The following is a 14,996-nucleotide window of genomic DNA, read 5'->3' on the forward strand; positions in this document are numbered from 1 at the left end:
ATGGTTTTCATTGTTAATTATTTTTCTGTTTTCTGAAAGTTGTTTCAAAAGTCAGCTTTTGCCGTTTATACCATTTCAGACAAATTAGTCTGATTAAATTGCCCTTTGGCCCGAGTTATTATCTATTTACATCTGCATGAGGATTTTTAGTAGAACCTAAAAAGTTGGATGAGTAGATATGAACAGCCCCGATTGAATGTGGGTTCTCTTGAAATGTAAGGGGTTTGTCTGCTGTTTTCACAGTCTTAGTTCTCTGGTTTATAGGGATGAGTAGAAGGATTTACAATCTAATGAGTATAAACCAATCTGTAATTAACTGACCAGGTGGAGAATGTGGAAGATCCTTGGTATGCATTACCCCCCAAATGGATCTTGTTTCTTCCCTACTGTAGTTTCTGTTTGGAAACTACACCTTCAGTGTATGGTACAATGTAATTCTGAATGTGTTCAGAAAGGAGATTACTGATCTCAGTTATAGGAGGGGTTTCGGCGGGGAGGTTATGGAAACCTGTCTGCCTCTGAAAGCTGCAGGAGCTGGCCCAATTTTCTCTTTGATCCAACTCTTAGGGCCACAAGCTAGGAACACATGGCAGTTTACTTTGTTCTTGTCTACTTCTTTATGAATTCATATATATGTCAAAGGGAAATTGAGACCAGTGTCAAGCATTGCTAGTATGATTTACCTTAATCTGGAATCAACATTCTTTAATTTTTCAGATGGAGATTTTTTCAAATTTTTCTTTATTAATATTCTTTCCTTTTTTCCCCCATATAGTTAGTTGAATTGTAAAAAAAAAAAATTAATGTTTATTTTTGAGACAGAGAGAAACAGAATATGAGTGGGGGGGGGGGGAGCAGAGAGAGAGAGAGAGAGAGGGAGACACAGAATCTGAAGCAGGTTCCAGCCTCTGAGTTGTCAGCACAGAGCCCTACACGGGACTCAAACCCACCAACTGTGAGATCGTGACCTGAGCTGAAGTCAAACCCTTAACCGTCTGAGCCACCCAGGCACCTCAGTTGAATTTTTAGTTGAATTAAGTGTAAAAAAATGTCAAAGTGGTAACCCATTATAGGTAAAGTTATTTCTCATGTGTTATACATGTTATATGTAATGAATAGTTTTGGTGTGGGTACTCCTTCGGTTTTGACTAACAAATCAGAGAGCATTTATGTAAATTGCTCTCATATAGGTTAGTAATCAGTCAGAAAACAAAACATACAGAAATGAAACACTAACAAATCAGATTTTTCCATAGAAGAATATTTCCCATTCTGAAAACAAACAGTTGTTATTAATGTCGAGTCTACATTAAGAAATTTTCAGTTCCCAACAAGAAGTATTAAATAATGCTAGAGAAACAAACAAAATACATTGGCTATAGTTTATATTTCAAGTTAGAAATAACAAAATGGGATAACACTTTATACTCATGATCCACTACTTTTATGTTATGTATCAAGTAATAGAATAGTTTTTGCAAGTTCCAAGCTTACAAAGGTGTAGAATTAAAAAAAATTTAGAATTCTGTATCGATTAGACTGTGCAGGTCATTAGGTCTGGATGTTGGGGCATTTAAGGCCATGATGATAAGGCTTTGGAACTAGATGCTATTTTGTCTTTATGGAATGTACAGCTATTCTAGAATCCCTGGGCCCTTCATAAGAACCAGGGATATGAATCCTGAGACCTTTGGCACATTTACTTGAGTACTCTACTCTCTGGGTTTTCCTTTTAAAAATCTCCATGTGGAATGTGCTGCATCTTCTGTCCCTAAATGATTGTGACACACGCCTATAATTTTACTGTAACCATGTAACAGCCATGTGCTATCTAAAATGAAGTTCTATATTTCAATAAATAGCATCTTTGCTGTCTCTAACCTTTATCAAACACCTGTCTTTTGAGGTTATTAATCCTTTTAAGATCTAGTTTTTCTAAAGTCTGTCCAATAATGTAAGTGTCATTATTAATTTGACATAAAAGATGAATGAGTAGGGGCGCCTGAGTGGCTCAGTTGGTTAGGCATCCGACTTTGGCTCTGGTCACGATCTCGCAGTTTGTGAGTTCAAGCTCCGCGTCGGGCTCTGTGCTGACAGCTCAGAGCCTGGAGCCTGCTTCAGATTCTGTGTCTCTCTCTCTCTCTCTGCCCCTCCCCTGCTCATGTGTGCTCTCTCTTTCTCTCTCTCTCTCTCAAAAATAAATAAACTTTAAAAAAATTTTTTAAAAAGATGAATGAGATAAAGGACCTTAACTCCTGATCAGTGACAGAGTAGGAAAGTAGGTGAAATGAATCTAATACATGTCTCTTTAAGAATATTCTCCAGCCCTGTGTGATTTACAGTGAGTCTGTTGGTAGCCTGTTGGTTACTTCTAGAGAATATAAAAATAAGGGAAAACAAACATTCAGAATGAAATACAACAGAGAAAATAAATTTATTTGTGCTTGTACATTTTGGCAGCATAGGTTGTCTGAAAACTTTGAGTATATGTATATCAAAAGTTTTGTGTTTTTTTTGTTTTAATTATTCAGATTTGAAAGACATCAACTTTAAGCCACAGCGTACAAGAAGGTCATTTTCTCAAACAAGAGGCACCCTTCCACGGTAGGTAAATGCAGAATTTATTATTTTATTCATTAAATTCATATTAAAATTTGTTTTACTTATTAAATTGGTATTTTTAAAGTATTTTTTTAAAAGAACATGCAAATTCTTCATAGTATTTTATTGTAAAATTTCTTAGAGGGATTTTATTTTGGCTATCAGAATACCTTCTACTATATAATTTACCAGTCAGTTGAAGGAGAACCCAGTAATGTATTTGTCACAGACAAAACAAAGATAGAAGAGTGACCTAGAAGTTGAAAAATAACTTAGATCCTTAGAAATAAGTCTCAGTACAAGTATATTATTTTAGGTTCCTATGATATTTATAATTAAATTGAGATTAAAAAAAAGTAATATCTTGCCTGGTTCCCTGTAGGCCATGCAACCATGATCCCTACTCACAAAGGAGAAAGTAATTTCAATATCCAATACTCATGTATTTTATTTGGGGGGTTAAAATATGATACTACAGATATTTATTTTATTGCTCAAAATTTTCCAGCTCCAGATGGCCAAAGCTGAAATAATTTGAGCAACTAAATAGCTATAGTATTGAATTATAGCTCCCCAAATAAAATACACATATGTGATTCCATACTGATACAGGTAAATTATTGAACAAATAAATGTGCAGTTAAATATGTACAGTTTTTTCTATATCACTTATACCTCAACAAAGTTGTTTAAAAGAAGAAAGACTGAAGAACTACCCAGATCTGGAGAAGAAGACATGGCAACTAAATGCTATGTGGGGTCCTGGAATGGATCCTGGAACTGAGAAGGGACATTAGTGGGAAAACTGATGAAGTCCAAATAAAGTAGTTTATAGTATTGTGACAACATTAATTTATTAGTTTTTAAAAAATATTTATTTATTTTGGAGAGAGAGAGAGGGAGGGTGGAGAGAGAGAGAGAGAGGGAGACACAGAATCAGAATCGGGTTCCAGGCTCTGAGCTGTCAGCGCAGAACCCAACATGGGGCTCGAACCCACTAGCCATGAGATCGTGACCTAAGCCAAAGTCAGGCGCTTAACAACTCAGCCACCCAGGTGCCCCAGTTTATTAGTTTAAGATCACTGTACTGTGGTTGTAATATGTTAGCAGTAGGGGAAGGTAGGTGAAATGTACATGGGAGCTCTCTATCTTTGCCACTTTTCTGTAAGCCTCAGATTATTTCAAAATAAAAAGTTCTTTAAAAGTCACACTGGAGGGGCACCTGGATGGCTCAGTTGGTTAAGTATACAGCTCTTGGTTTCGGCTCAGGTCATGCTCTCAGAGTTTCATGAGTTCGAACCCTGCATCAGGCTCTGCACTGGCAGCATGGAGCCTGCTCAGGATTCTCTCTCTCCCTCTCTCTCTGCCCCTCCCCTACTCGTGCTGTCTCCGTCTCTCACAAAATATATAAATAAACTTTGAAAAAAAGTCACACTGGAGTCCCTAAATAATCATTCTTAGTAGATTTTCATTGATTTATAGGGTGAGTTTCTGTTTGTTTGCAGATCTTAGAACAGAGAGAAGCAGGGGCCTTCTTTTCATCAAGGATACCTCCTTGAGCTGTGTTTCTTAATCCTGTCCATACACACTGCAGTCCCCATCTCCACAAGCTTGATTTCCACTTAATACTTCAGCCAGTTACTTTCAGTCCCCTGGAAGACCTGTGAGTGGGAAAATTCCACAAGGCTCTGCCTTCTCGGGAACCATCTCTTAGCAAAGTTTTTAGTTGGTGACAATCAGTGTCTGATTTGAATTTTCAAACCCAAACTGTGAAAGCATTTAGATCTCATTAATAACCTCTTGGTCCACCAATCTTCATTACCCAAGGCAACATCTGAACAAGAACTTAAAATTAGGAGTCTTATATTGGAATGGTGAAGATGAGGGAAGATCACGTTTTTAAGTTAAATGTCTGGGAATTCGGTGAATACAACTAGTACTAAGGGAACTTTGATTCTTAAAGGAAATCAATAGTACGATTAACTTTGGTTAGAAAACCAGTGTAACTTTAGAAAAACCTAAAGCCATTTAAAATTGAAAGACCAACCTCTTGAAAGACAAAAGGTAAGGGGCAGGTACGTACTTTGGCATCTGAATATGAGTGTTTGGTCCACATCCAAGCATTTGGGCATAAAAAATTAAATGCTAAATATTAGGAATTCTTCCCTGAAGTCTATTACTTTTGCCAGAAAATCTCTTTGTGTGTTCAACCAATTTAGAAAACTACACTATTTTACACACTTCAGGTGGAACAAGAGAAAAACAGACGTTTGTCCCTAGAGCAAATTCATAGAGACAGCAGGTAGAGGGGTGGGTGCCAGAGACTGGGAGGAGGGAGGGATGGGAGTTAGTGTTTAATGGGGACAGAGTTTCAGTTTGGGGAGATGAAAAAGTTCCAGAGATGGATGGTGGTGATGGAGTACAGTGTGAATGTACTCAGTGCTACCGAATTGTACATTTAAAAATGGTTGAAATGGTAAATTTTTATGTTGTGTATATTTTACCACAATTTTTCTGAAAAACCAAAAGGAAATAACAGGTTTTCAGCAGTTAACATTTTACTTTTTTGCCAGGGTGCCCAGCTGTAAGGAGAATATCTGCTTGAGGGCATTTATTCTTAGGAGTTTTTAATTTTATTATTAATCTAGAAATGATTCCTTGGGCATCATTTACCAACTGGCAGTTTAAATGGCCCCTGTATCATAAATTGTGTGTGTAAAAGGAATCCTGGTACACAGGAAACAGAGCTGGGTGGTAGGGAGAGTTGCTTGTGAGGTTAATTTATAACTAAGACAAATGAATCTATAAAAAGAAGAAAAGCCTCATAAGAAATATGTTAACTGATGGTAAGGGAGAAAAAAGGGTTTAGATAAAAGATATCTGAGCTTGTTTGGTCCCAATGATTTTATGGCTGAGGAATTCAATTATAGGTGTACTGGGTGGAGTAAATCACAATTCTGTAAATTACTAATAGGACACAACGATCTTTATCGTCTTCTGTATGTGCTCACATGCAAAGTTCAGTCCTGCCCTCTGTAAATAAACTCTCTGCCTAGCTATACTGCTGTGTATGAATTCAGAACTTCAGGATTGGAACAGAGATAATGTTTACTTTTAAAACCTAAGAGGCAGGTAGGTGGTACATTTAGAAATAAGATTAGGAACTAGAACAAATTGCTTCTGCTTTTGAATTTTGATTATTGGGTTTGTTTCATTTTACACTAAATTCTTCTAAGACATTTTTATGACTGAAAAAATATTTTTAAATAAAAGATGACATTCTTATTTGTGCATAGTTTCTTCCAGATCTTATTAATGTGTTCACATTTTTTACTTACTAGTAATTATAGTATATGTGGCATTTTTGCTTCTTTTACTGTTAGATCATATAAATCTTTGTTTGTTTCTACCTGGCTTCCAGATTTGTCATAGTGGCAACACAGTAATACATGTGCCACATGACTTACTAAGCAAGTTTTGAGGTAGTTTCAAGTTTTTTTATTATTATACAATTACTATTCTGTATCATTACATATAGTGAATGTCTTCATGCACGTATTTCACTTTTTAAAAAATAGCTGTTTGGGTACATTGCTGGAAGAGGAGTTTCTATGTTAAGGGGTTTGAGCAACTGTATTCGTCTCTCATCATTAGTATTTAAGGCATTTCAAATTGCTCTGGAGACATATTACCAGCAATATGAACAGAAATGTATTTCCTCCAAAGTATACATTTAAATGATTTCTATTCATAGAAATATATTATCATTTAGCAGTGGCTTTGTATGTGTGATAGTAGAATGAGGGTGGAGAGTGAGGGGCTTCACCAAGTTTAGGTATCAGAATAATATGGGGGTTTTGGTGCTTTTTGTTTTGTTTTGTTTTTGGTTAGGGAAAAACCGACTTAATTCCAGGGAGTTGCAGATGATTTCCTGAGGTTATGCCAAATTTAAATAAAATGTAAAGACTGTGTTGCAGGTCCCTTAATGTCCTTCAAGTCCACATGTTGCTGGTTAGAAAAGAATGACTGCTTTTGAAAATGGGGGTTTTACAAAGTAGGACTTCTGGAGAGATGGATACAGATCAGTTGTTTAAAAAAGATTTATCTAAATCAAATATTCTAAATTTGTGCCTTGAATATTCGAGGGGAATAGTTACTTCAGAATAAAGACACAGAGAAAATTTTAAGGTACAAAATTACATGGTTAAAATGTATTCCAACGAACAGGAAAAAGATTAGGGGTGATTGTCTTTGCTTTTCATTCTAAACTTTAATTTGAGGGTTTAAGTGATAGAGTTAATGACCTGAAACAGAGATTGTAGTTTTTAATTACAATGCAGTATATTGTTTTTTTAATATCAAATAAGCAATGTAATAACAGTACAGATCATTTAAAGAAGAAAATTATCTGTAATCTCAAATTGTTATTCAAACTATTCTACAAGTTGCCTTCTAGTTCTTAATAAACACACATATTTTGATATGTGTATGTAGTATTTGATAAATACATTGCTATCCCTGACCCCCAAAGTCTACACAATTAAGGACTTGTGGTAAATGATTTCTGTATTCTCTTTCCATTCGAAAACAATGTTTTGAAACCTAACTTTATCTAAGCTACATAGTATTTTCTGAAAAAAATGTGTGTCAACCACCGTGGCTACTATCTTTACTTAAAAATGTTAGTCGCAGCTGTAAAATGTTGAGGGTTAATTCCTAAAAATTAAGCCTGAAAGAAAGAGTTCGTGATATAGAGACTCTGAATTAAGAGTTTGTTAGACTGCAGAACACATGGTAGATTTGATTATTTGAGATTCTTGAATAATAAATGAAGCAGTGTTCTTAAGTAATTTTGAAAAAATTTGCTGTACAAATATATCTGATAAGAGAGGATATAAAAAATTACTTTTGACAGTTCCTTAATTTTCACTTATATCCTATGCTTTCATTCTTAGAAGAGAAAAATATTTTAGTCTTTTTGTAATTTCTTAATTTTAATTTTTTCATCAACTAGCACTATATAAAATGGATTTGGGCACCTAATTAGGAAAACTGTACATGTCTTCATCATCTCCCCTTCCACAGTTTTGTTTGCCTTTTAAAAAAATACCGATAAGGAGCTGGAGAGTCCTAGCTATAGCATGCTTGATTCTTTGGCTACTTTGAATAACTCCCATGTTACAAATTATTGTGTCTCAATTCTACCACAGTGTCATACAGTAAGAGGTCAATCATTGGAAGCCACTATTATTCTGTGGAACATGAAGTAACTGTGATCTCTCTCATTTTATTCAGTTTTTTCTTTGTACTGATAAACTCCTTGTCCTTCAGTCCAGATCCTGTGATCTGAAATCATTTAAATTACTAAAAGTTTGATATTTTTAACCTTTTATACTCTCAGTAGACAGGACGTAGGAAATTTAGTGACGTAAACATCTTTAATAATCTTTAAAAGTCATAAGACTTGGTAGCTGGGACAAAAAACAATTAAGTATAAATTTCAGGGAAATACCAAAATGGCATGACTTTTGTTTTCTTTTGTTAGCAAGCCACATGGCTTTCCTCTCAAACTCAAGGAATATGTAGTGCAGGCTCTACTTTTATGATTTTGGTTTCATCTGCATCACAGAAATATATGTTTTCCTAAGTTTACTCACTATAATTTGTGATTGCTATTTTTCTTATCTGCGAAGGAAGTACAACAGCTCCCACTGGGGAAATACCATGTTAAGTCAATCCTAAAATAAGAAATCTAAGGGAAAGGTCACATCCTAATAACTTGTGCAAATCTAAATTCCCATGGAGCTTTAAAATTATTTTGTAGGAGTAGAGTATTAACAATGTGCTGTTGAACTTCTTCCAGATGAGAGCACTTTTTTGTGTCCAGAAGTAACCACTGACGTATAAATATAATTGACAAGAACTAATTCTTTTAGCAACCTATTTTGAATATGAAGAGAAATCTAGCATGACTATTAAACCATGAAACATTTTTTGCTGGTTTCATTGGAATTATAAGGTGTACCATTCAGAAAGTATTATAATAATTACATACAAACAATGAAGACGATTTTTCCTACTACATGTAGATGTTTATTTTTATTTGTATTATTTTTTGAAGATTTTTATTTTTAAGTATTTGACCCAATGTGGGGCTTGAACTTATGACCCAGAGATCAACAGCCATATACTCTTCCTACTGAGCTAGCCAGTCTCTTTACTATAGACATATTTAATCATCAACTTTTTACCAACACTGACCTCCAGCTATGCTTTAGAAGAACGCTAACTATGTCATTCGAGAGAACATTGCTGTTTTGGGAGTTGAGGACACCTGGGTTGTAATATTTCCTCTTCTGTTAATTAGCACTTTCTTAAAACTTGAGATCGCAATTCCTTTATCTGTTAAGTGGGAGATGTTTATTGTGAGGATCGAATAAGATCAAATATATAAAGGGCTTAGGAAATTCTTACAGTAATGTATAGCTTTAAGGTATTATTAGAATTTTTGCCTTAAATTTTTATCTTCTCCAAATGAAATCAAAGTGGACAGAGGACAAGTGGTTTATTCCATCCTACTCAAGGTAAAAGTCACCAGAACACCCTGATCAGTGCTCCATTCACTGGCCAAATCCAAGTCATTTTTTAAAAGGGTGGGATTTAAGTGGAAGCCATTCCATTATACTGTAATACTGTACAAGTGTTACATTTTGCCATCAGGATGATTGTTTCCTAGTACATAGTAATTTTTTTTTGAGGATTCATTGTTGGAAATGTGTCTTGAAAATGTTTTTATTTGTTGCTTTACAGAAATGCATATCCTTATTGCTTAATCTGTACTCTTTTTTTTTTTTTTTTTTTTTGAGAGAGAGCATGAGAGTATAAACAGGGAAGGGGCATAGGGAGAGAGAGAATCTTAACAGGCTCCACACTGGATGCAGGGCTCCATCTCATGACTGTGAGATCATGACTTTAGCTTAAATCAAGAGTAAGATGCTTGGCCCATTGAGCCACCCAGGCACCCCTATTCTGTACTTTCTTATTACCAATTAAAGTGGAACAGAATGCAGTTTTTGCCTTTTGACCTGCTATTTCTTTCCTTAATTCTGATTATGTGTTTTCAGCAATTTAAGGATTTATAGGAACATACCTGGTTGCCCTACCTGCTGGGGTCCATTCAGTAGCAAGAGCCATTTGTTGAAATTATTGACATATTTCTGCATTTAGTTATTTTAATTTTAGACCCCATAATAATATATTGGCACATAATAAGAAATTACAAAATAATTTGCTTAAATGCTTATCTGTATGATAGGATTTCAAAGAATCTCTGTAACTATTCAGTATGTCTTTAAAATATCTTTGTTCAAGAAAGGCGTTAAGCCCCTTTATTGTATTACTTAGTTTTTTTTTTATTTTGTTTTAAGCACCCATATGAAAAGAGTGACATGTAACAGATATGTACTCTATCACATTTTACCAGAAAAAGTGCTTACTAGAAGCAGTCACACTTCTAAAAATGCAGTGCCTCTGTGTCTGACAAAGTAGACTAACTTCCTTTACGTTCACATCCTTTTAAAGAGTAACTGACCTGGGATGGGGTGGTAGCTGGAATGTGTTGGAGTGACTTGACTTTCACCTTCCGTGAAACATGGTTATAAAAAATGCTGCCAAGTTGTGTTCTCAGTATATAGACTATTTTTATCCATCAGACTTTGAAATAAAAGTAATAGCAACAAGTAAGAGTCTAAGAATACATTTTTTGTACACTTTACTCCCCAGTGCCAAACTTTCTATATATGAATCTACTGATTGCTGCTACTCTACATTTGTTTTTCCAACCTTTTTAATTTCTCTGATGTTGATTTAGTTCAAATTTTCCTTACCTGAAAATTGCAAGTTATCTGACTCAACAGTTTACTGTTTCCATTTCATCCTCCAAGTTGACAGTTATCTTTCTAAAACGCTGTGTGTTTACATTTTACCCTCCTTTCAGGGAGCATTAGAAACTTTGTGGTCAGCCTCAGCCTACCCCTTCAGGCTGTCCCCTCCAATTTGCTACCACAGGTATTATGGTGCAGCCTCACCAGACTGCTCAGTGTTCCTCTCACAGCATTTGGTTCATAACTAGAATATACCAATCATTATATCAGACTATTATTGATTTTGTAGTCAATATTAGGGAGCTTCTCAAGAGCAGAGACTATTCTCTGGGTATCCTTAGCACTTAACACAATTCCTAGCAAATATTGTGCCAGTATTAAAATAATGTAATTGAAGTTAATGATTTAGATATACTTTTATTTCTACTAACTAAACATAGTATTATACGCAGCCTTGCCTAAATATCATTTTAAAATTTACCAGCTAGAGATGCAAAGCATGTACAGAATTTACTTATTTTAAGAAAAGAATTTCCAGGGGTGCCTGGGTGGCTCAGTCGGTTAAGCGTCCGACTTCGGCTCAGGTCATGATATCACGGTCTGTGAATTCGAGCCCCGCATCAGGCTCTGTGCTAACAGCTCAGAGCCTGGAGCCTGCTTCAGATTCTGTGTCTCCCTCTCTCTCTGACCCTCCCCCATTCATGCTCTGTTTCTCTGTCTCAAAAATAAATAAACATTAAAAAAAATTAAAAAAAAAAAAGAATTTCCATGATACTATATGTATTTATAATTTTATAGATTTAACCTTTACATAAGCTTTTTCTTTTTGCAAATAATGAAAGTGAATCCATAAAACCACATAAGTACCTAATCAACTACTTTTTACCTGTATAATTCAGGAATGAAGAACGTTTATTTCACAGACTAGTTATGGTCTTTCAATTTTCTATTGCATTTGAAGCAGGACTTCTAAGCCAGGTAAAGGCCTAAGATGGTTACTTGTGCTGACATCTTTTTTTTTTTTTTTTTTTTTTTTGGTAACCAGTTTATGTGTATTATTCACTAAACAAGTATTTATTGAACCAGTTTAGTATATCCAGCACTCTTCTAGACAAAACAGAGATGAGATAGTCCTTGCTCACAGTCTTATGTCAAAGATAGGACCTACACATATCACATGAGATAATTAAATAACAGAGCTGGGCAGTGTGTGACTGAGGAAAAACATGTAGTAAAAATTTGTGGCAGAAAACACACATGCAGAGCTGGAGTGGTGAGTAGTTTCATTAGACGCTTGCCACTTGGAAGAAAGGATATGGATACATAAGAAGGAAGAAGCTGGAAATTGTAAACATAGGCATCATGGGGTAGGAAGTTCAAGATAATTGGTGGGCATGTTGCACTTGAGAGTCAGTGGGAAGTTCACATACAGAGGAAAAGAGCTGGGTTTGGCAGGGAACAAACGCTGGACTGAGGAACCTGGACTTTGTCTAGGAAGCATTGGGAACTTGAAGATGTGGGGATGGGGAAGAGGAAAGACAAAAGCTCTCTGTGGAAGGGACAGAGAGAGATATCTTGATAACTTAGAAGATTTGGTGACTAAGAAATGAAGAGGATGAAAGAAAAAAGGGTCAAAGGTGAACTTTTGGCTGATATAGAGAGGTGAGATATTCAAAGAAATAGAGAGGAGGGACACTTTTGGGGGGAGGAAGATGAGCTTGCTTTTAGACTTGTTGAATTTGAAGTGAAAGGTGGAATATCTAAGAAGAAATATCCCTCCTAGAGAGATGTGAATACAGGATGAGCCTCATTTCAAAGGGCGGAATTAGCCTGCTGATCGGCGTGTCATTGGCACAGAGTGAAGCTGAGGTCTTCAAAAAAAAAACAAAAAAAAAAAACAAAAACACACACACAGGTGAAGTTTGGAAGAGGAAGATGAGAGAGAGGAAGGAGAGGTATCATCGATGCCAAATGAAGAGGGTTTTAGGAAAAGGGAAAGAAAATAGTATCTCTAGTTACCTGGCATTGTGGTAATAACTACATATATAATCTTATTTCGTTCTCACAAAACCCTGTAAAACGGGAATTATGATTATCCCTATTTTACAGGTGAATAAAGTAAAGTTTAGCGTGGTTCAGTAACTTGCCTGAGAGTACACTGCCAGTGGGAGGTGGAATCTGAATTGAAACAGAGATCTTTCGGCCTCCCAAGCTCATGTATTTTTTTTTTACTGAAATAAAATATAAAAATGACAGCATAAGATCAATGATGAATGAAGAAAGAAATAATGCTGTTAACATTTATAAGGAGACTGTCATTTAAGATTAGAATGTATGTCCAACGATAAGAGTGTTTCAGCAAGTAATAGGTGGTATAGGGAATGATTTTAGACCACTGAGAATTTTGGCAACAAATAGGACAATTCTACTGGAGCAGCTAAGTCAAGTAAACTCAGGAGAGAGCACATCAGTGGAGAAGAGGAAATAGTGTAGGGGTGAGGTCTCAGGAAGGCCATTGAAAAGAAACAGACCCTGTGGGGAGAAAAGACTGCTTCCACTAAGTTCATAAGAAAGGATAATGAGGTTAATGTGACCCACTCTCCCAGTGGAGATAAGAGGTAGGGTGAAGAAGAAAGGTGTCAGGTAAGCATAAATTAAAAGGACTAGTTATAAAGATATTCCTGAAGTTATATCTTACTTGGAAGAAAAACTCATTAAAATAAAGACATGGCAGCCAAGTGACCTTAATCAAATCTCTTTCCCTCTTCTAGACTCAGTTTCCCCATATGTTAGACAAATTAGGTTAGACAAATTGATCTTTAAAGACCCTTCTAATACTTAATTTTCTAAGTGAGTAGAATGGGTCAACTTTGGTCTGTTCACAGATATGGCAGTCATATAGCTTTATATATCAAAAGAATTTGCAAGCAGGGATAACTAAAATTAGAGCTCAAAGGAGACTTGAATTTTAAGTTCACAAATCAAAATTTTTAGGTATATTCCTTTCCCCTTTATTAAAAATTATTAAAATGTCTGACTGTATTGCTAACCTGTAAACTCTCGAAGTCAAGGACTATATCCTGTTCTCTGGCGTGTCCTTAGCATAGAGCATAATGCCAGCTACACAGTAACAACTCAATAAATACTTATTAAATTAATGAAAAGTCAATTACAAAATAAAATGTCACCAGTAGAGGCTTCATATAGTACTCTCTCCATGTTTTTTCTCTGCTTTGATGGTTCTTGTCAGTCTCCCCCATGACAGTTCAGAAACATGTTAATTATGTTAAGACAGTCATGTACCTGCCTTGTTTTTGTATCATTTTAATTGTTTTTCATTTGGCTACTAGGCTGATTTCTTATAAAACAAAAAAAAACCAACAAAAACAAAAAAAACCAACAACAAAGAAAAAACAAAAAAACCCAAAAACTAAGGGAATTGACTAGTTAATGGAAATCTCAGGATTTTTCAAAATTATCTTTTGTAGTAACTTAATTAATTAGTATCCTAGTTTCCCGTCTTTTATTAATTTAAAATTTATAATTTATACTGTGAAGAGTGATTTTTTAAAAAAACAAATCTATTTCTGAACAAATGTAGTGATGTTTATGTAAGGAAAAATAATGCCACAAGAAGTCATCCCAAATTTAGTAATGCTTCCCATCTTAAACACATGATTTCAGTTGTCCCCAGGCCAGCTAAATGTTATAAAATGTCACCATGATACATTTACTTCCTTATGGGTTCTTATTACCTCCTCAACCCCCAGTAGATGGAGTTATAAAAACCCTGAAGTATGACAATATAGTTTATTACATGCTAGTTAGAAGTATTCTGCCAAAAGAAGCTGAGAACTACAGGAAATGGATTTAAATTTACAGCAGTTCAGTGACACAGAATATACTTTTTTCAAACCACTCAAACAGCAAGCCAGTTTGTAGCTTTAATGCTTGGTATGGTGGAGACATTACAGCCATGCCAGAATCAACAGAGACATCTCTGGTTAGTGTTCTTAAATGAGAAAATATTTTTGCAAATACACGTTTTTATATACTTTATACTACTTTCTAGAATATTGTGAATTTTACTTAGTGCTATTTTGAGAGTCACTGATTCTTCTCATCTTTCTGATGAAGAATTAAGCCAGAGTTGACATTTCATTGTTAGCCAACTTCACCTTCAGTGATCCAATGATCTGAAGATGTCTTTTTATCCGTTTCTTTACCAACCTTCAAGCTTGCAGATTGGCATTGGTCGTCCTTTACCCTGAGTTAGAGATTTACAGTATTTGTTTACATGGGTTACATAAAAATGCAGACTTCAGTAAATAGCTTTTTGATTCTTGGATAGAAACTGAAATACTGGGCAGGACAACTAAGTATCAAAACACCGAATGCTCAGTGGAAGCTCTATAGTTAGTAATCCTGGGTTTTGAGTGGACATAGCGTAGTGTGTAGAATCAGCCATCCTGTGAAAATATGTACTTGAAGGAATGGATAAATGAATTTTTT

General features: G+C 35.3%; 1 protein-coding gene across 4 annotated transcripts in view; it reads left to right on the forward strand.

Annotated features, from left to right (window-relative positions):
* The window catches only part of PPARG (peroxisome proliferator activated receptor gamma), a 135,472-nt gene that overhangs the window by 21,656 nt on the left and 98,820 nt on the right, over positions 1–14,996 (forward strand). For 2 of the 4 annotated variants that reach the window (XM_006928991.4, XM_011280215.4), the window contains exon 2: positions 2,532–2,604. The gene's annotated coding sequence lies outside the window, so the exon portion shown is untranslated. Of the gene's footprint in view, positions 1–2,531; positions 2,609–14,996 lie in introns of all 4 variants that reach the window. The other 2 variants (XM_011280216.3, XM_019825091.3) reach the window with 1 other exon arrangement.

The sequence above is a fragment of the Felis catus genome, chromosome A2 (genome assembly GCF_018350175.1).
Source record: "Felis catus isolate Fca126 chromosome A2, F.catus_Fca126_mat1.0, whole genome shotgun sequence".
NCBI lineage: Eukaryota > Metazoa > Chordata > Mammalia > Carnivora > Felidae > Felis > Felis catus.